This window comes from Rhinolophus sinicus, chromosome X (assembly GCF_036562045.2).
Source record: "Rhinolophus sinicus isolate RSC01 chromosome X, ASM3656204v1, whole genome shotgun sequence".
NCBI lineage: Eukaryota > Metazoa > Chordata > Mammalia > Chiroptera > Rhinolophidae > Rhinolophus > Rhinolophus sinicus.
The window spans coordinates 46,730,529-46,750,860 of record NC_133768.1 but is presented as its reverse complement, the minus strand read 5'-3'; the positions used below and the strand labels follow the sequence as shown (position 1 = coordinate 46,750,860).

Genomic DNA, 20,332 nt, shown 5'->3' with positions numbered 1-20,332 from the left:
TGGTTATCTCCCACTCTTCCCCACCTAGCATTTGATGATACTGCTTCAATTTGCTCCCCAGTTTTTTCATGTGTGTACATAGTATTTCCCTTCCAAAAGCCCTGGAAGGGGTTAATGTCAAAAGGGCAAGGTTTATCAGGCAGCTGCTACACTGTTGCCTAGCAACCATCAGGGGCCCTCAGCAAGCTACTGCAGAGGCCTTTGTGAGAAGATGGTCTGACCCAACCATCAGGGCAGTAAAGAGCAAATTAGATAATACATGTAAATACCCTCTATTAATTACAAAAACAGTTTAATTCTGTCTTACAGAATAGCATATCCTCTTTTATTTTACTACAAAGAATTTAAATTTGCTTCAAGAAATTTCAGCTTTTTTGTGCTCCCCTCCCTTCCACAGTGGTTTGATCCTGCTTCTTAGAAAAACATCCCCCCTTTCTGCCAATCCTCCACAGTAGTCTGATCCTGTCCCACAGACTCCTAGGCCCTTTATGTTCTTACTCTCCCTTCTTATTTCTATCCTTACCCCAGAGAGGTTTGATGATACCTTATAGAAAAGCATCCCTGTTCAGTTCCCTATACATGTCAGTAGTTTGATCCTATCTGGAGAGCATCAGCATCTTTCCCCCTCCTGTCTCACGCCAATGATTTAATCCTGCGTCATTGAGCATCAGTTTCTTTTAGCTCCTCCCCCGGGGTCTATAGTGGTTTGATCCTACCTCACAGACTATTAGGTCCTTTCTGATTCCCCCTCCAGCATCACTACCACAAATGGTATGGTCCTTAGCTTCAGGTCCTTTTTGAACCCCCCACTGGTCTTCTCTACAGACTGAAGCTGCTTCATCTGATTACTGATCAATCTTGATCCCTTCAGTGGCTTGTTTTTGCATTAGCAATATAAAACTGGCCCAAATAGGTTTAAAGTGGTCAGAACTTGCTCTTAACCAGTTCAGATCTTTTCTCACAAAGAAAATAAGTTCAGTCCAGTTTAAATCTATTTTGACCAGTTTAAACTAATTCTCCAGAGCTGGAACCTGAGGTCGGTAAACCCAGGAAGATGGCTGAAGATGATGCTGATTCGAGCCAAAGCAAGGAATCAGGTACTTACAGAAGTTTAAACTGAGATGAGAACTAGGAAATACAACAGATCAAATAAGACTGGAAAATACAGGAGCCAGGGTTGGTTGAGTGGAGGCTCAAAAGAGGTTAGTTTGCACTCACACATATATATATATATATATATATATATATATATATATATATATATATATATATATATATATATATATATTTGAGAGGTGAGAGGCCATTTTAAGGAGGTAATGCAGGATTTTTGGCTTTGCCTTGGTTTGTTTGGGAAGTATTATTGGAGATGATCCCATCTAGCAGCCCCATCTGGCTGGAACTGAGACTTGGTTATATGTGGCCCCAGTGATGCCTGGTTCTTCAAGCCAGCCCCTGGGCCCATACTTTGTGTCTGGCCTCATCTTAGGTTGCAATTATTTAGAGTCCAAACCATGAATGACAAACTTCCCACTCCTTTAACTGTGGATTGTCATGATGCTTTTTAGCTGTTTAGGGATGCTATTTAGATTAGAAGGAAGGATTGGTAAATCTTGAAGAAAAGAGCTAATTACAATAGGTAAGACATGAAGTGAATGACAGTTAATTAGAATTGAGTTAAGCTATACCTTGCAATTTTTAAGAGAGATGTATAAGACGGTGGTAAGTTGAGAATAGTATATAATTTCTCCCTGTGGGACTCATTATCTATCTCATTGTAGTTGGCTGAAGTAGAAATTGGCCTATGTTTGGATTTCTCCTAGGTGGTTGTCTTTCTGTGCTTTGTGGGGACTGCAGTGTGAAGGGAAGGGACTAAAAAAAAAGGAGGGTGAAAAATGAAAATTTTATAGGCTGCATCATTACTAATTTGTTAAAAATCTCAGCAGTGGGACAGTGAGAAGGTTGGATGTTTTGATGATGAGTGACAGAATGCTGCAAGACTGAGGGTGGGGTTGGAGCTCTGGTTTGGTGCTGTATGTCTCAGATATTTCTGTACTTGGATGAGGTTGTATGGCTGCTTACAATAATGTAAAAAAGAAAGGATTCTTATAATGGCATAAGAACTTAGCTGCCTGGAAGGAAATTGATCCTTTTGTGAGAGAATTTGGCTTAGGATCCTGTAATTTGAAAGATGTCTTTTAGGAAGATGGATTCAGTTAGCCACTGCCTATTTCTTGACAGGGGAGGATGGCAGCCATTTTAGTCAAGGCAGTTGAATGGAACTTCCAAATGTTAAGGTAGGAAAAAGAAATCAGGAGATTTGGAGTCAGATAACCCAGGTTTTGAATCATGGTTCTGCTATTTGTTATGTGGACCTTGAGCAAATTATCTAACCTCCCAAAGACTTGCTTTCCTCATTTAAAAAATAAAGTTAATATCATCTGCCCTAAAAAATGAGAACCTTAGAGTTTAATGCCTTTTGGAGCAAAATAGCTGCCATGTAACATTTTTGTTTGATTAAACTAGATTGTGTGGCAGGTTTTATTTTTGTGTATGTATGAGGGAATTAATAGATAATTTAGCTTGATAAGGGCAATTTCTTTTAAAATTTTCAGCAATATTTTTCCCAAATGAAGCTACTGAACTATTTTGAGGAGTAAATGAGAAACTGTTCATTGAAGTACTTTATATAAAACACAATATAGCTATGAGCCATTGTTATTTTTATAATAGTATATTGATTATCATTAAAGTGACACTCAGAAAAGCCACAGCATAAAATGGCTTCCAGTGTTGCAGACTCACAGATATCCCCGGTTCCAGTTTCAGTTCCTACTTCATCGTGGACCTGTGGCCACCGGAAGCCCTGAAATATGGTATGCAGCATCATAAACTGTGGTGACTCAAAGTGGGTGGTGGGAGATGGGGTATCATGTCAGAGATATAGGTGATAGATGTGGCCCACTGTAAACAGGGTGAGGTATCACAATCTGTCCTTCAGCCACAAACATTTTGAAATTATTCTGTTGCAAAGCAAGCCTGGATTACCTCACCTGGATTCTGACACCCTCTCTGAAAATAGCAGGTCAGGTAAAGAAGAAATAGTGAGGGCAATGATGTGGACCTTCATGAATGTGAAAGTCCTGATTCTGCCACTCAGAGGTAAGGAGGATGGGACCCAGGTCAGGCAGTACAGCATGAACTTGAAAACAATAAAACTTTAATATGTTTGTGGCTATAATAGCCCCATAGGGAGCTGTGTCCTGTATTCAGATTTGTTGGCTTGGAAATGTGGCCTCTTTTGATAGAGTCACTTGACTAATGGGTGCAATTATGTGATGATTGCAGTGTACCTGTATCACAGCAAGGCACATGACAACAAAGATTTTTATTTTTATGACATTCTGGTGAATAAGATAGGGGAAACATGAGCTGGAACATTTTTCCTTTAGTGGGGTTCTGAAATAGTTTTCTTTTAAGTGCTACTATTTATTGAGCACTTACTATGTGCCAGGCATTGTGCTAAGTACTTTATATACATTAATCTAATCTTCACAACAGCTGTATGAGCTATGTGTTAATAGCTCCATCATACAGATGAGGAAACTATCCACAAAGGGTGCTAATTATTGATTCTGTTTCTCTGGAGCAAGAATTATTAAGAAGTGTGGGGGGGTAGGGTGGTCAGAGCACATTCTCTGAGGGGTTTATCAGAATCACCTGGATGAGGGTTTTTCCAAACCACATAGGCCTTTCCCTTCATTACAGTACTCCCCTTTAGAAGGCCTGCCCTTTGTTGGCTATCTAATATTTGTGAGCTACTGTGATTGATGGGAATGGGTGGTAGGAGGGCCCTTAGGTGTGTTGAAGGCAGGAATAAAGGTTGAACTTCACTATTACAAAGAGAGATCCCTGGTGGTAGGCTGTAGGGCTCTGTGACTGGCTCTGTCTTGGTTTCAACATTTTAGTTAATGACTTGGATGGCGATATAGAAGAGTATGCTCATCAACCTTTAAGAGAGAACTGGAGTAGGAGACGAAGTATATATACTGGATGATGGAACTAGGAATCCAAGAAGAATTTACTAGACTGCAAAAAATATTTCAAAAGTAACAGAATTGGCTGGCCTGGTGGCTCAGGTGGTTGGAGCGCCGTGCTCCTAACGCTGAGGTGGCTGGTTCGATTCCCACATGGGCCAGTTAGCTGCGCCCTCTACAGTTAAGATTATGAACAATGGCTCTCCCTGGAGCTGGACTGCCGTGAGCAGCCGGAGGTTGGCGTGGGCTGCTGTGGACTGCCACGGGCTGCTGTGCTGCCGTGGGCTACTGTGTACTGCCAGGAGTGGCCGGTGGCCGGCAGCCAGCGTGAGCAGCCATGAGCTGCTCTGAGCTGCCATGGGATGCCGTGTGCTGCCATGAGTGGCCGGCAGCCAGCGTGAGTGGCTGGCAGCCATCGTGAGTGGTCAGCAGCCGGCGAGAGCTGCATTGAGCTGCTGTGAGCGGCCGACTGATGACTGGCGACCCACTGCCTCAGTCAGGGGGGGAGCGCAAGGCTCAATAATGCCAGCATTGGCAAGGGAGCTGTGTCCTATACAAACAGACTGAGAAACAACAGCTTAAACTGGAGTAGGGGGGACGGAAGAAGGGGGAAAAACAGAATTAATGTGGTAGGAATAAATGTGACATCTTGCATAAGTTTCATAAAATTAAAAAGAATGTTAGCAATTCTACAGCATGGGTATATGTTTAATATGGCTAACAAAAAAGTTAATGGAAACTCTGGCTGCATTAATAATATTGTAGAGTCTAGAATAAGGAAAGCGATTATTCCACTCTTTTCTGAGTTTGTAGAACCACACCTGAGGTATTGTGCTCAGTTATGGCAGTTATCTTTTAAAGAGGGACAAAGACAAAATAGAGGTTAAGTAGAGAAGCCTGGAAGGCAGACTGGGGCTTGGTAGCTCTCTTTCAGTATCTGTAGGGTTATCAGAAGAAAAGGGATTTTATCTCTATGATGTGATCCCAAGTGGTAAAATTAGGATTGCTAGGTAGTAGTTATAGCAGAGTTGACTGCAGATAAAATGGGGTGTGTTAGAAGGAAATGAGTTCCCTATCATAGGAAATGTTTAAGCAGAAGCTGGCTGACTACCTGTTAGGGTTTTACATTTTGCTACAAAATCTCGAATGCAGTCTTAATTGCTGCAGTTCAGTGGATTGAGAGAATCTCCAAGAATGGTCTTTGTCTAGTTGATGGGCGGGGTGATGATCAGAAAGAAGAGGTGGAAAGTAAACCCTGAGAATAACTAGTGAATCCAAGGAAACCTTGGAGTTAGCTGGTGTGGCCCAGCCAAGGGTGACATTGAATGAAGGAACTGTTTACTAAGCACCTAGCCTGTGCCTGGTGATTTTACACACATTATTTCTTAATTTTCACATCAGGTGATTATGTGTTTTTAGAATTTCTTTTACAGATGAGAAAATGGAGGCTCAGAGCAGTTAAGTGACTTGCCTAAGGTCATGCAGCTAGTAAGTGACTTTGGGAGAGCACATCAGAACCATATGTAGGGAAAAATGTGACAGAATTTCTACTTTTTACCTGATCACTTCTCCAGTTGAGTAAAGAGCTAGTATTGCCAGAGGTGAGTCAGAACTGTGTGGATGAGTATGTCATGCTGGGCTGGGTGCCTGGAGTAGATGAGAATATGAAGATATATGATCAGCCTCTAGTCCAGCAGGTCCTGGAGGATTGTGTTGGAACACAGCTGAGCTATTACACAAGCTAAATGGCATGACTGTTTATTCATAATGTCTGTACCTTATACGAAACACTGTCTTCCATAGACTCTCAGATTGGCACTGCTGTAAGAGGACAGAAAGACCTTCAAAGTGCAGACAAGCTTATCTGTTTTGAAGAACAGGAAACTGATCCAGAGGGGAAGGGACTTCTCCAACTTCTTCCACGTAATAATTTTGCTCCTGATATTGCCAGGGATTTTTTTTTATTTTTAAGTGCAATCTAGCAAATTTAATATTAAGGTTTCTTAGAGCAGGTTTGTTTTTCAGGAAAGACCAACTCTCCTGTGAAACTTGGTACTTTGTTTCAGAGCTAAAAAATATACATGTAGAGTCCTGGTGTGTGTGCGTGCGTGTGTGTGTGTGTGTGTGTGTGTGTGTGTGTGTATGTTTTCCTTATACCGCAGAAGCCAGCATAAGCAAAATGGAAAGAGCATAAGCTTTAGATTCAGACAGATTGGGTTTAATTTCTATGCTGGAACCCATGGAAAATTCTTTAACTTCTTTGAGTTTCAGATTCATTATCTGTGAAAATGGGGATAATCATTATTTGATTTTAACCATGTAATGTTTGAGGTGCTTGTGAAAAATCCAGGTGCAGAGATTTCAGAAGGGCTGAAGTTCAAGAGCATGACCAAGTTTGGGGATACAGATTTGAAAATCAACAGCCAAGGGGAAGGTATATAAAGTTACATGCATGATGACCTTGCCTAGGCAGAGGGATCTCTTCCATATGATATCTCTTTAGCTATTTGAGGTTGAAAGTTGATGTTATACAGATGATTCAATTTTCTAGACTTGACATCTGTAGATGTCGGAATGATCAAAAATAATTCAGCATTTGTCTTGGGTTCTAACCTCTCCATTGGCCAAGTTGTCCTTCTGAGGACATAATCATATTTTGGTTTTATCATTTTTGAGGTGTGGTGTTTTAAAGCTAAACACAGTATCCTGGTATGGTGTGGAGAAACAGAAAGACCATCGTCTCCTTAATTCTAGGAATTATACTTTTATTTGTGAGTGCATTAGCTCATTTTGGGTCTCCATATCTCACCACTGACTCATATTATGTATATTGTTGACTAAACCTCCTAAGTCTTTTAGCAGACACTACTGATAAGCCATATTTTTGACACTTCCCCCCCCAAATCATGAACTAGTGATTGTTTATAGCAGTGAGTCTCAAATCTTAGCATGCAAAAATTTTACCTGGGAAGCTTGTTAAAAATGGAGACTCTGGGCACCCAGTCACCAATATTCAGATTCATTAGGTCTGCAATGGGGCCCAGGAAACTTTGCTTTAACAAACACTTCAGGTGACTCCATCGCAGGATATTCTTGACAGTGCTCTGAGAAATAGTGTGCTGTGGCATGGAGAGAACTGCATTTGGCTCGTTGTAGTTCCTGGTAGAGACTTGGCCTCTAGCTCCATACTTGGCCCCACTTCACTGCAGAATGCAGCCATGAAGGAGCTGTAGGGTATCACCAGCTCCATCTCATTTCTTGATATCCAACACTTGGTTTAGTGGAAAAGGTTAGACTTGTCCCCTTGTTTTTCCATTTTTTTGCAGCTTCTTAGATACTCTAGAACTGGATGACCTGTATTTAGGAGGTCACTTCATTGGGAGTCAGAATAATACAGTGTTCAAAACATGAAGTTCATTGATTGGTGATTGGTTTGCTTGTTACTTTCCAAACAGATTTGATACACCATCCACCAAACTGAATTTCAGGTGTATTAAAGAGTTTTGTGAGAATATTGAAGATTTTAAAAATAGAAGAAAGTGTAGTTGAATAAATTATTTCCTCTTTGCATAGTTGTAAAATAATATATCACAAAAGGAAGGGCTATATATTTGCATATATACAAATGAAAACCTCTGTCAATCTTAAACATGAGCAAAATTAAAATGCAAATGACAAATGAAATCTATGTAACAAATATGACAAATGCAGTCAATCCTCATTTGTGGATTCTATATTTGCGAATTTATCAACTTGCTAAAGTTTATTCATAACCCCCAAATCAATACCTTTGGTGTTTTTATGGTCATTCATGGATATGTACAGAGTTGCAAAACATTTGAATTGCACAATGTGCATGTACCCAGCTGAGGTTCAACAATTCTCTGCCTTCTTGTTTCAGCTCTCATACTATAAATAAGTGCACTTTTCGTGGTGTATTTAGTGCCATGCTTTTCACATTTTTGTGCTTTTTGTTTGGTGATTTTGCTGTTTAAGATGTTCCTGAAACTTAGTGTTGAATTTCTGTTTAGTGTTCCTGAGTGAAAGAAGGCTGTGATGTGCCTTATGGAGAAAATACGTAGGTTAGATAAGTTTAGTTCAGTCATATGATATAGTACTGTTGGCATTCAGTTCAATGGTAACGAATCATATACATATGTATGTATGTATGTATGTATGCATGCATGCATGCATGTATGTGTATATACATATCTATATATCTATATATATATGTATATATGTATCAAAGTGTCTTAAAACAGAAACACACATAAACAAAGTATGTATTGATTTGTTGACAAAAATGTGACAGAGGCTCACAAAAACTTAAATGTATTTCCCCAGGAAAAAAAGTTCAGGATTTGCTAATTCAGTGTTTGCAGTGACTTTATAAAGCATAACTACTGTGAATAATGAGAATCAAATGTATATAATTATGATTACTATGTAACATGCTAAATATATCAAAATACATGTAAACTGATAAAAATGAGCAAGATTCTAGTAAAAAAAGGGCAAAGAAAATATATAGGTAATTTGCAGAACAGGGAAAACAAACCATGTATAGTAACATTACTGAACTTCCATTTTACTAGTAATCAAGGACATCAAATTGAATCAATGATGGTATGTCATTTTTTGTTGCCTATCATAATACTTTATGCTGGTGAGAATGCAGTGAGATGGACATTTATGTACGTTGACAGTGGATTAAATTGGTATGCTATTTTGATACAGTTTGATGGTATGTTTCAACAGCTCTAAAAATCTTAATATCATATGACTCAGAAATTCAACTTTTAAGACTCTTTCCTGAGGGAATAGATTCAGATAAATATTTATGTACTTTTATTATAGCATTATTTGTAAAAGAAGAATGTAAATATCCAAGAATGGGGGAATGGATACTCATATATTATGGATGGAGACAAGATAGAAGACTTATAAAACTATTAAAATATTTTTAAAGAAAAGTTAATGACATGGGAAAATGTTCACAATTTAATTGTTACAAAGCAGATTATGAAATATATGATAAAATTAAGCTATGCTAAAATTATATGTATAAAAGTTAATTAAACTGAAAATAAATAAGTTTATTTAAGAGTAAAGCATGTTTTATTGTATGTGTCTTTAATTTCTAATGGAAATTAGGGGTGGAGGAGATCCCCTTACCTGCTGCCTGGTAACCATCATTTTAACCTTACTCAGTTGGGCATATTTTAGGAGGTGGGATAATAGTTTTGTCAGAACTGCTAACGGAGCCACTGGGCTATACCAGACCAGGGAAAGACAGAAGTTAAACTCTCTTGTCTACTTTCCCCTCTCCCGCTCCTGTTCTCCCCTCCCACTCTCCCTCTCCCTCTCCTTTTCTTTCTTACCCTCTCTCTCACTCCCTCTCCCTCTTTCACTTTCCCTGCTTCCTTCCTCCCACCTTTGGTAATCTAGAGAAAGGAAAGATTCATTCAAATTTGGGTGAAGAGGTGATGTGGGCAGAATTTTGGAGGTTTCAAGAAGAAGGTGACATTTGAATTGAGTAATGAAGGATTTTTCTAGGTGGAAAATGCACGGCCTTTGTTGACCTTCTTTGCTTCTAAATGTCAGTGATGCTACCCTAGACTAAAAACAATGCCTTTGAGAGGCACTAAGAATGAAATTGGTATGGTTGCACCTAGAATTTTCTGGTGCTTTCCCTCAAAGTCCAGGTAAGTTGTCATATTTTGATGCTGTGATATTGGGATCAATAGAGGATGGACACACACATGCAAAATCAAGAATTCTACATCATTTTTATGAATCAGATATGTAATGTGAAGAATGGATTAAAGGTGGGGAGATATTGGGGAGAAAAGGAGAAAGGGAAAAAATTTTTTTTGAGAACAAAAACTTGTGGTATTGTAGCTCTTATTTAATTTTACCAAGTGTAGTTAACAAGCACATATAGTAGGCAACGATTCCAATTTTACAGATGAGAAGTAATGAAGGCTTGAAGGAAGGTTGAATAGTGGAGGTGGTGATGAGTGGATGTATGTAATTTACATTTTGGAAATGAAATTAGATGTAGCAGTAGCAAGGGTGGGTGGAGTTGTTATTAACCAGATTAATTATAATGTACATATAACCATTAGGACTCTGCTTAGCTCAAGGTGTTATGCCAAAATTCGATGATGAAAGGGTTGTGACAGTGATTTGTAAACTTCAGACCACTGTAGCAATGGGAGATGCTCAGAAGTTTTGCACTTTCAGCAACTTGGGAAAATTGAAAGGCTATTAATGGAGGCAGGGACTCCAGAGGAAGAGTATATTAGAGGGAAGATGATATCCCCTAATTCTTCAACAACTCCTCCTCTTGTCAGTTCACACTTCTTATAGCACTTCCTATTGTTTTCTACCATTGGGTATAGAGACTCCATCTATGTGAATAACTATAAATGCATAGAGTATCTCTGGAATGATACATAAAAAACTTTTTTATTATTAGTTTCAGGTGTACAAAACAATGTAATAGTTAAGACATTTCATCCCTCACAAAGTAATAGCCCTCCTCCCGGAATCTGTTACCCCTCTGACATCACATATATCTACAATTCCACTGACTCTATTCCCTATGCTGTACTCCATATCACATGACTATATGTATATATTAAATTATAGTTGACATAGTATTATTCAGCTTTAGCTTCAGGTGTACAGTGCAGTAGTCAAGCATCTACACCATCCATCAAGTAGTCTCCCTAATAAGATATGTGCCCATCTGACACCCTACAAAATTTTTACAACATCATTGTGTTCCCCAAACTGTCTTTCATATCCCCATGGCAATATTGTAGTTACCAATTTATACTGTCTAATCCCTTCCTTCTCCCATCTAGCAACCATCATTGTTTCCCTCTATATCTCTGAGACTATTTCTGTTCACTTTGCCAATTCAGTTCTTTAGAGTCCACATGTAAGTGAGATCAGATGGTATTTGTCTTTCTCCAGCTGACTTATTTCACTTAGCATAATGTTCTCTAGGTTCATCCAATCATTGCAAATGGTAAGATTTCATTCTTCTTTATGGCCAAGTAATACTCCATTGTATAAATGATACTGCAGTTTCTTTTTTTTTTTTTAAATTTATTTATTTATTTATTTATTTTAATTAAATTTATTGGGGTGACAATTGTTAGTAAAATTACATAGATTTCAGGTGAACAATTCTGTATTACATCATCTATAAATCCCATTGTGTGTTCATCACCCAGAGTCAGTTCTCCTTCCATCACCATATATTCGATCCCCCTTACCCTCATCTCCCACCCCCCTCCCCCCTTACCCTCTGGCAACCACTAAACTATTGTCTGTGTCTATGAGTTTCTGTTTCATTTGTTTGTCTTGTTCTTTTGTTGTTTTTGGTTTATATACCACATATCAGTGAAATCACATGGTTCTCTGCTTTTTCTGTCTGACTTGTTTCGCTCAGCATTACTCTCTCAAGATCCATCCATGTTGTCACAAATGTTCCTATATCATCTTTTCTTACTGCCAAATAGTATTCCATTGTGTATATATACCACAACTTCTTTATCCATTCATCTATCGAAGGACATTTTGGTTGTTTCCATGTCTTGGCCACCGTAAACAAAGCTGCAATGAACATTGGAGCACACGTGTCTTTATCTCTAAATGTTTTCAGATTTTTGGGTAGATACCCAGGAGAGGGATTGCTGGGTCATATGGCAATTCTATTCGTAATTTTTGAGGAACCTCCACACTGCCTTCCATAACGGCTGCACCAGTCTGCATTCCCACCAACAGTGTATGAGGGTTCCTTTTTCTCCACAGCCTCTCCAACATTTGTTACTATTTGTCTTGTTGATGATAGCCATTCTGACTGGGGTGAGGTGATATCTCATTGTGGTTTTGATTTGCATTTCTCTGATGATTAGTGATGTTGAGCATTTTTCATATGTCTATTTGCCATTTGTATGTCCTCTTTGGAGAAATGTCTCTTCAAGTCCTCTGCCCATTTTTCAATTGGGTTGTTTGTTTTTTGTTGTTGAGTTGCATGAGTTCCTTGTATATTCTGGATACTAGCCCTTATCGGAGGCACTGTTTGCAAAAATCTTCTCCCATTCAGTTGGTGGCCTCTTTATTTTGTCAATGGTTTCTTTTGCTGTGCAGAAGCTTTTAAGTTTCATATAGTCCCATTCGTTTATTTTAGCTTTTACTTCCATTGCCTTTGGAGTCAAGTTCATAAAATGCTCTTTGAACCCAAGGTCCATAAGTTTAGTACCTATGTTTTCTTCTATGCAGTTTATTGTGTCAGGTCTTATGCTTAAGTCTTTGATCCATTTTGAATTAACTTTGTTACATGGTGACAAATAGCAGTCCAGTTTCATTCTTTTGCACGAGGATGAACCCCACTTGGTCGTGATGAATAATCTTTTTAATGCATTGTTGTATTCGATTTGCTAGAATTTTATTTAGGATTTTTGCATCGGTATTCATCAGAGATATTGGTCTGTAGTTTTCTTTTTTGTGCTGTCCTTACCAGGTTTTGGTATCAGGGTAATGTTGGCCTCATAAAATGAGTTAGGGAGTACTGTCTCTTCTTCAATTTTTGGAAGAGTTTGTGCAGGATTGGTATTAGATCCTCTTTGAAGGTTTGGTAGAATTCACTAGTGAAGCCATCTGGTCCCGGACTTTTGCTTTTGGGAAGGTTTTGGATGACTGATTCAATTTAGTTACTGGTGATCGGTCTGTTTAGATTTTCCAGTTCTTCATGGTTCAGCCTTGGAAGGCTATATGTTTCTAAGAACTTGTCCATTTCTTCTAGGTTGTTGAATTTGGTGGCATATAGTCCTTCATAGTATTCTTGGATGATCCTTTGTATTTCTGTGGTGTCGTGATAACTTCCCTTTTCGTTTCTGATTTTGTTAATCAGTGTCTTCTCTCTTTTTATCTTAGTAAGTCTAGCCAAGGGTTTGTCAATTTTGTTAATCTTTTCAAAGAACCAGCTCTTTGTCACATTAATTTTTTCTATTGTCTTTTTGTTCTCTATTTCATTTAGTTCTGCTCTAATTTTTGTTATTTCCTTTCTTCTGCTGACCTTGGGTTTGACTTGTTCTTTTTCTAGTTCTTTAAGGTGTAACATGACGTTATTTATTTGGGAGTTTTCTTGTTTCTTGAGATAGGCCTGTAATGAGATAAATTTCCCTCTTAAAACTGCTTTCGCTGCATCCCAAAAATTTTGGTAGTATGTATTTTCATTGTCATTTGTTTCTATGTATCTTTTGATCTCTCCTCTAACTTCTTCTTTGACCCAGTCCTTCTTTAAAAGTATGTTGTTTAATCTCCATGTATTTGTGTTTTTTCCCGCTTACTTTTTACAGTTGATATCGAATTTCAAAGCCTTGTGATCAGAGAATATGCATGGTATGATTTCAATCTTCTTAAATTTGTTGAGACTGATTTTATGTCCCAATATATGGTCTATCCTTGAGAATGTTCCATGTACACTAGAAAAGAATGTATAGTCTGATGTTTTAGGATGAAGTGCTCTATAAATGTCAATTATGTCCATTTCATCTAATGTGTCATTTAGGGCTACTATTTCGTTATTTATTTTCTGTTTGGATGATCTATCCATAGCTGTCAATGATGTATTTAAGTCCCCTAGTATAATTGTGTTTTGGTCAATTTCTCCCTTTAGTTCTGTTAGTAGTTGCTTGGTGTATTTGGTGCTCCCTGATTGGGGGCATAAATATTGATGACTGTTATGTCTTCTTGTTGTACAGTCCCTTCACCATTATGAAATGTCCATCTTTGTCTCTTGTTATCTTTTTCACCTTGAAGTCTGTTTCATCTGATATCATTATGGCTACACCTGATTTTCTCTGGGTACCATTTGCTTGGAGTGTCAATTTCCACCCTTTCACTTTGAGTCTATGCTTGTCCTTGTAGCTGAGATGTGTCTCTTGGAGACAGCATATGGTTGGGTTTAGTTTTTGATCCAATCTGCTACTCTGTGCCTTTTTATTGGTGAGTTCAGTCCATTTACATTTAGGGTGATTATTGATATGTGAGGATTTCCTGTCATTCTATCTTTAGTTTTCTGGTAAGGCTGTGTCTCCATTGTTTCTTTGCCCTTTCTTGTTGTCTATTATTTCTGTGTGGTGGTATTCTATGATGTTTCCCTCTGTTTCTTCTTTTATTTCAGTATATATTTCAGTTCTGGATTTATTTTGAGTGGTTACCCTTAAGTTTATGTAAAAGAAAGTTTGATATTTAGAGTATTCCATTTTCTTCAGCACGCTTACTTTCTCCATTCCCATATTCGGTTCAGGCCTTTACTCTCCCCTTTTTGAGTTTTGGTTGCCACAAATTGTCCCTGTTGATGGTGGTCGAATAGCCTCCTTTAGTATTTCTTGTAGTGCAGGTCGTGTATTAGAAAATTCCCTCAGCTTCTGTATGTCTGGAAAGGTCTTTATTCCTCCTTCATATCTAAAGGATATCTTTGCTGGATATATTATTCTTGGCTCATGATTTCTCTCTTTCAATAGTTTGAATATTTGGTTCCACTCCCTCCTGGCTTGTAGAGTTTCTGCTGAAAAATCTGATGATAATCTAATGGGCTTTCCTTTGTAAGTTACCGTCTTCTTTTCCCTGGCTGCCTTGAGGATTCTTTCTTTGTCGTTGATTTTAGACAGCTTCAATACAATGTGCCTTGGAGAAGGCCTGTTGGGATTGAGGTAACTAGGTGTTCTATTTGCTTCTTGGATTCGAGGGTCCAGTTCTGTCCACAAATTTGGGAAGTTCTCATCGACAATTTGTTTGAATATATTCTCTGTTCCTTTCTCTTTCTTCTCCTTCTGGTATGCCCATTATTCTTATATTGCTCTTTCTGATGGAGTCAGAAAGTTCTTGTAGAGTTCTTTCATTTCTTTTAAGTCTCAAGTCTCTTTCTTCTTCCATCTTGTCATTTCCAGATTTCTATCTTCGATGTCACTGATTCTTTCCTCCATCTGGTCAACTCTACTACCTAAGCTGGTTATTTCATTCTCAATTTCTTCTATTGAGTTCTTAATCTCCAGAAATTCTATTTGGTTCTTTTTTGAAATTTCAGTCTCTTTCATAAAATGCTCGTGCTGTTCTTTGATTGAGTTTCTGAGTTCATTTAACTGCCTATCTGTGTTTTCTTGCATCTTGTTGAGTTTTTTCAGATCTGCAATCTTGAATTGTCTCTCATTTAAGTCAGATGTTTCTGTATCTTTAAGTGCCTTTTCTGGAGATTTTTCACTTTCTTTCTGAGCTATCTTGTTGCCTTGGTTATTCATGACAATTACTGGTTTACTATTTCTCTTCCTAGACATCTACAGGAGTGGCTTCTGCAACAGGTTGATAGAAGGCGGTCTTTCTTTTGTTTTCCATTACTTATTGGTAGAATGTTTTATTTTTTCTTCAACTGCAGCTGATTTTTCTTCTCCTACACAGTAGTGCTATGTTTTCTCTTCACTATTCCAGCTTCTCACACAATGGGGGGATTTCCTGGGAGACGGATTTCTCCTCTGTTAATAGTTTGTCTAGGTCATAGGGCGCAGTGTCCCAGTGGGTATGCGAAGAGCTTTTGATGTTCCAAAGCTCTTCCAGCTGCAGATTCAGAACCCGTATGTTTCAGCATTTCTGTTTACCCCTGCAGGGATCCGCCCTGTTAGGCGGGTCCAGGGTCGGGGTGAGTTGTGAGAGGTGGCCCAGAGCAATGGCGGTGACCACCACCACAGCGGTCCTGCTTCCACAGTTCCCTACTCTTTACCTGAACTAGTTGGGCTGCGAATTTGTGTTTGCGGTCCACAGTTCTCAGTACAGCAAACATTCTGTTCTTTTGGTCTGACACTGCTACTGTTCTGCATCTAGCACCGTGCAGGTGGGGGCGGGGCGAGCTCTGGGAGGGTAGGGAGGCAGCGGCTAGTGTCAGTGCCTAAGGTTTCCGTTCTCTGCCTGGAAGTTGGGGCTTAAACCACCGTTTTCCGCCTTCCTCCCTCAGTCTTTGCTCCAAGGTCTCTTCCGTGAGCGTTGGGTTCAGCCGTGTTGTATGGTGCCCCCTCAGCCCTGTGGGCCATAAGCGGAGCCCTAGCAGTCTGAGTTCTTCCATCTCCCACAGCTGCAGTAGTTCCGGGAAGCAGCGAACTCGGAGCACTGAGCTAGGTCTGCATCCTGTGCCCGTGAGGCTCCGTCCTCACACTTCTCCGTTTCCTCCTCTGCCCCCCCCCCCCAGGGCGAATCTCCCATCTGTAGGTGATTTCAGTAGTCGGCCTCTTCGTCTTGCCTGTCTGCTGTGCAGGGAGTCCTTTGTAGAGTTTTTGTTGTTCGATTCATTGTAAATTCCAGAGGAGCTTTACAGAGGCTCACCTCATGCCGCCATTTTTCCTCCTTCAATGCCTCTAATAGTTTTTTAGTTTGCATTTTTCGGTTTCTCCCTGTATAGTATCAAGTATTCTGCATATAAAGATAATTTTACTTCCTCCTTTCCAATTTGGAAGCCATTTGTTTCTTTTTCTTGTGTGATTGCTGCGGCTAGAACTTCTAGAACTTTGTTGAATAAAAGTGGAGAAAGTTGGCAAACTTGTTTTGTTCCTGATCTTAAGGGGAAAGGTTTAGGCTTTCCTCATAGAGTATGATATTAGCTGTTGGGTTATCATGTATGTCCTTTATTATGGTGATATATGATCCTTCTGTTCCCACTTTGCTAAGAGTTTTTTTTTTTTTTTTTTTTTTTTTTTAATTAAATTTATTGGGGTGACAATTGTTAGTAAAATTACATAGATTTCAGGTGTACAATTCTGTATTACATCCACTGATATGTGGTATATAAACCAAAAACAACAAAAGAACAAGACAAACAAATGAGAAACAGAAACTCATAGACACAGACAATAGTTTAGTGGTTGCCAGAGGGTAAGAGTTTTTATAATAAATGGCTGCTGGATTTTTTCAAATGGTTTTTCTGCATCTATTGATATTATCATATGATTTATTTTTCATTTTGCTAATGTGGTATATGACATTAACTGATTTGTGGATATTGAATCAATCTTGCCTACCAGGAATGAATCCCACTTGATCATGGTGTATGATCTTTTTAATGTGTTGCTGAATCTGCTTTTCTAGTATTTTGTTGTGGATTTTTGTGTCTATGTTCATTAGGGATACCAGCCTGTAGTTTCCTTTTCTTGTAATGTTTTTGTCTGGTTTTGGGTTTAGAGTAATAGTGGTGTCATAAAATGTGCTCAGTAGCCTTCCTTCTTTCTGGAATTTTTGGAATAGTTTGAGGAGAATAGGTGTTAATTCTTTATTGAATGTTTTATAAAATTCACCTGTGAAGCCATCTGGTCCAGGACTTTTGTTTGTTGGGAGCTTGTTGATTACATAAGAAACTTTTCACATTGATTACTTCCAGAGAGAGAAATTTGGTGGAAGTGGGTAGAACATGTACTTCTCACTTTTGTACCTTTTGAACTGTGCATGATATGCATGTGTTATCCACTTAAAAATTATGAAATAGACTAAAAACAAAATAGAAAAAAGCCTCATGTTCCCCAATACATTTACATTTTCTGTACTTCAATCCCATAGTTTTTCCTGTGTCCTATGAGGCTTTCCTTACTTGGCAGTGAGGCTTTTACCTGACCAAGCTAACCTATATTCTATTTTTTTCTGACCACTTGATATGAGAGCCAATGAAAAGAAGGAAATTTGAGCTAGCAAGTGTAGACTACTTTTGAAAAAGATTAAAAAGTAAGGGTATTAGGTGAAGTAGGACCTTGGGGTCAAGACAGAGTTTCTAATTTAGGTATTTCTTTTTTTGTGGCTAGGAGAGACTTTTGCACCTGTTTATAGGTGGAGGGCAAGAAGCTTGGAGAGAAGGGAGAGAAGTTGAAGATAAAGGAAAAGGAAGGATTGTAAACTGGCTAGTAGCTTACCAAAACTATCAGCAATGTTGAAATAGAGTTGCAAATAAATATGTTTCTAGGAACTGTTTAGAAATGGCTCTTAAAAATCCAAAAAGCCCTCTGTAAGGAAACAGACCAAGAACAGGTCCCTCCATGGCCATTTAAAATAGTAGCTCTTGTGTCTGCTGAGATCTATCAGGCATACATTCAATAACTGTTAAATGACTGCTATAAGCCACAGGGCAAGGGTTTGTGTGGCTTAATTAAATGTATTGATGACTTTCATGAAGGGGAGAGAGTTTCTGTGAAAATAAGGGTGCTTGAATATAGTTTTGATAATGAATTATGGGGTTATAAATGTTGTGTATTCTAACAGAGCCTCTATAGTGCTTGGTTCCTAGTAGGTGTTCAGTAAGTGTTTGTCACATAATTCGTTTATTGAGCACCTCCTATCAATTAAGCACTGTGCTAGGCTTTGGGACCACGTAGAGTAGTTAGACAAGATCCTAGTTTTTGAGGTGCTGAGGTTTAGTGGTCATTACAATAGAGTGATAAGTTTTATAACAGAGGCACAAACAAGGGTAGGAGGTGACCTACCCCAGAAACAAAACCAGAGCTCAGTGTGTTGAGTAGTGAGTATGGGAAGAGAAATTGAAGACAGTGAATGTAGACTGTTATTTCAAGATACTTGGGGTTAGGAAGAGGAAAGAGAGGGCAGCAAAGAGGAGAGAGAGAGATTTGAGGGACTTTCTTAAATGATGAGAGATCTTAACAAACTGTACAGAGTAGAAAGAACCATTAGAGAGGGGAAAAGTGGAAGATTCAAAAGTTAGAGCAGTGATTGATGGAAAGAAATCTGTGAAGGTATAGGAAGGGATGGGAGATAAAGCTGGCCAGGAATTCTTGGTAAAATTGTGCGGCACTGAGAACTTTCCTGAAGCAGGAGACCATGAATTTTCTAGTGGTACCAGGTAAAATGTGGTACGTTAAGAGTATGCAAAATATAGTGGTGGAAATAATGGATTGTAGGGCCCATGCCAGTTAGGGAAGAAAATTAGGCTGGAGGAGACTGATAAATCAGGAGAAAACAGGATAAAAGAGTAGTAGGAATGAGGATAATAAAATAAAAGCCCTTAATGGGAAAAAGTGTAGCCAGATAGTGAGATATATGGATTTAAGATTTTAGAGGTAGAGCAGTTTCAAGTGATGACCTGGGTGTGGACAACTGAAGTACATAAAAAGGTCACTGGAGTTGAGCCAAGAAAGTGGTGCTCTGTGGTTAACTTCATGTATGTTAAGTCCCTGCATGATGGTACAAAGACTAGCATTAGGAGCCAAGCATTCAATTTATGTTTGGGAGGAAGCAGGAAATAAGCAGATGCCAGTGATGAGACTTACTGGTAGGAGAAAGCTAGTGTCTCAGTTGTCATTCACCTACCCTTCCTAAGAGGTAGGTGAGAGAAGATGTGCTGGTTGTCTGTGAGGTTCGCTTCCCCTAGGGATGAGGAGGAACTGAATCACACAAAGGAGATGGAAACAAACATGTTTTGGGCTGAGTAATTCCCCCAGAAAATGTGTTGTGCTGCTGGTCTGTCCACACATTTCCACAGTCTTTACAAGAACAGTAGTGAGTAATAACATATGAAACAGTTTATTTTATTGATGCCTTGAGAGGAATGTCAGACAGCGAGGCTGTTTTCTTTTTATCCAGGAGAACTTGTGAGGTACAATTTTGGTTATTAGTTGGCTCCAGGTTTAGACCCTGGTTGGAGAGGTATCCCAGAGGAAGAGTAGTAACAGATAGAGGTCCCCAACTTTGGAGGTATCTGTGAGGAAAACACAGAGAAAATAAGGAATAACTTCAAGAAGCCTCAGGCTGTCCTCTCCTAATAACAACAGCAAACAACAATAAAAAAATGACGATGATTGCAGCTAACACTTATATATCACTTGCTCTATGCCAGACACTGTTTTAAGTACTTTGTTCATATTATTTTTTTAGGACTTCCAAAAGTTCTATGATATAGATACTAATAGATCCATTTTGCTAAGAGTACTACACATTGTTTTTTCAGGATTTACCCTCATTCTACTCTTACTGTGGTAGCTTGAATCCTGGGTAAGTACATTAAAATACATATTGTTGCCTGGCTGAATTATCAGAGATTGTTTTGGCCACCTGGTTTAGACCATGCTGTGGAAGTCAGGTGGTGCTCTGAAGCAAATTTGACAGAACAAGACTTCACAGATTTTTATAACATCTGTAATTATAATGATATGCTTATATGTGCTTATAAATATATAGATTATCTCTGTAAGGTAACAGAACTTTTAACAGTGTTTTCCTCTAGCAAGGTTAAC

At 38.8% G+C, this 20,332-nt stretch overlaps 1 pseudogene; it reads left to right on the top strand.

Annotated features, from left to right (window-relative positions):
- The first annotated feature begins 805 nt into the window (after positions 1 to 805).
- LOC141569755 (RING finger protein 141 pseudogene) overlaps positions 806 to 20,332 on the top strand; it is a 244,459-nt pseudogene continuing 224,932 nt past the window's right edge.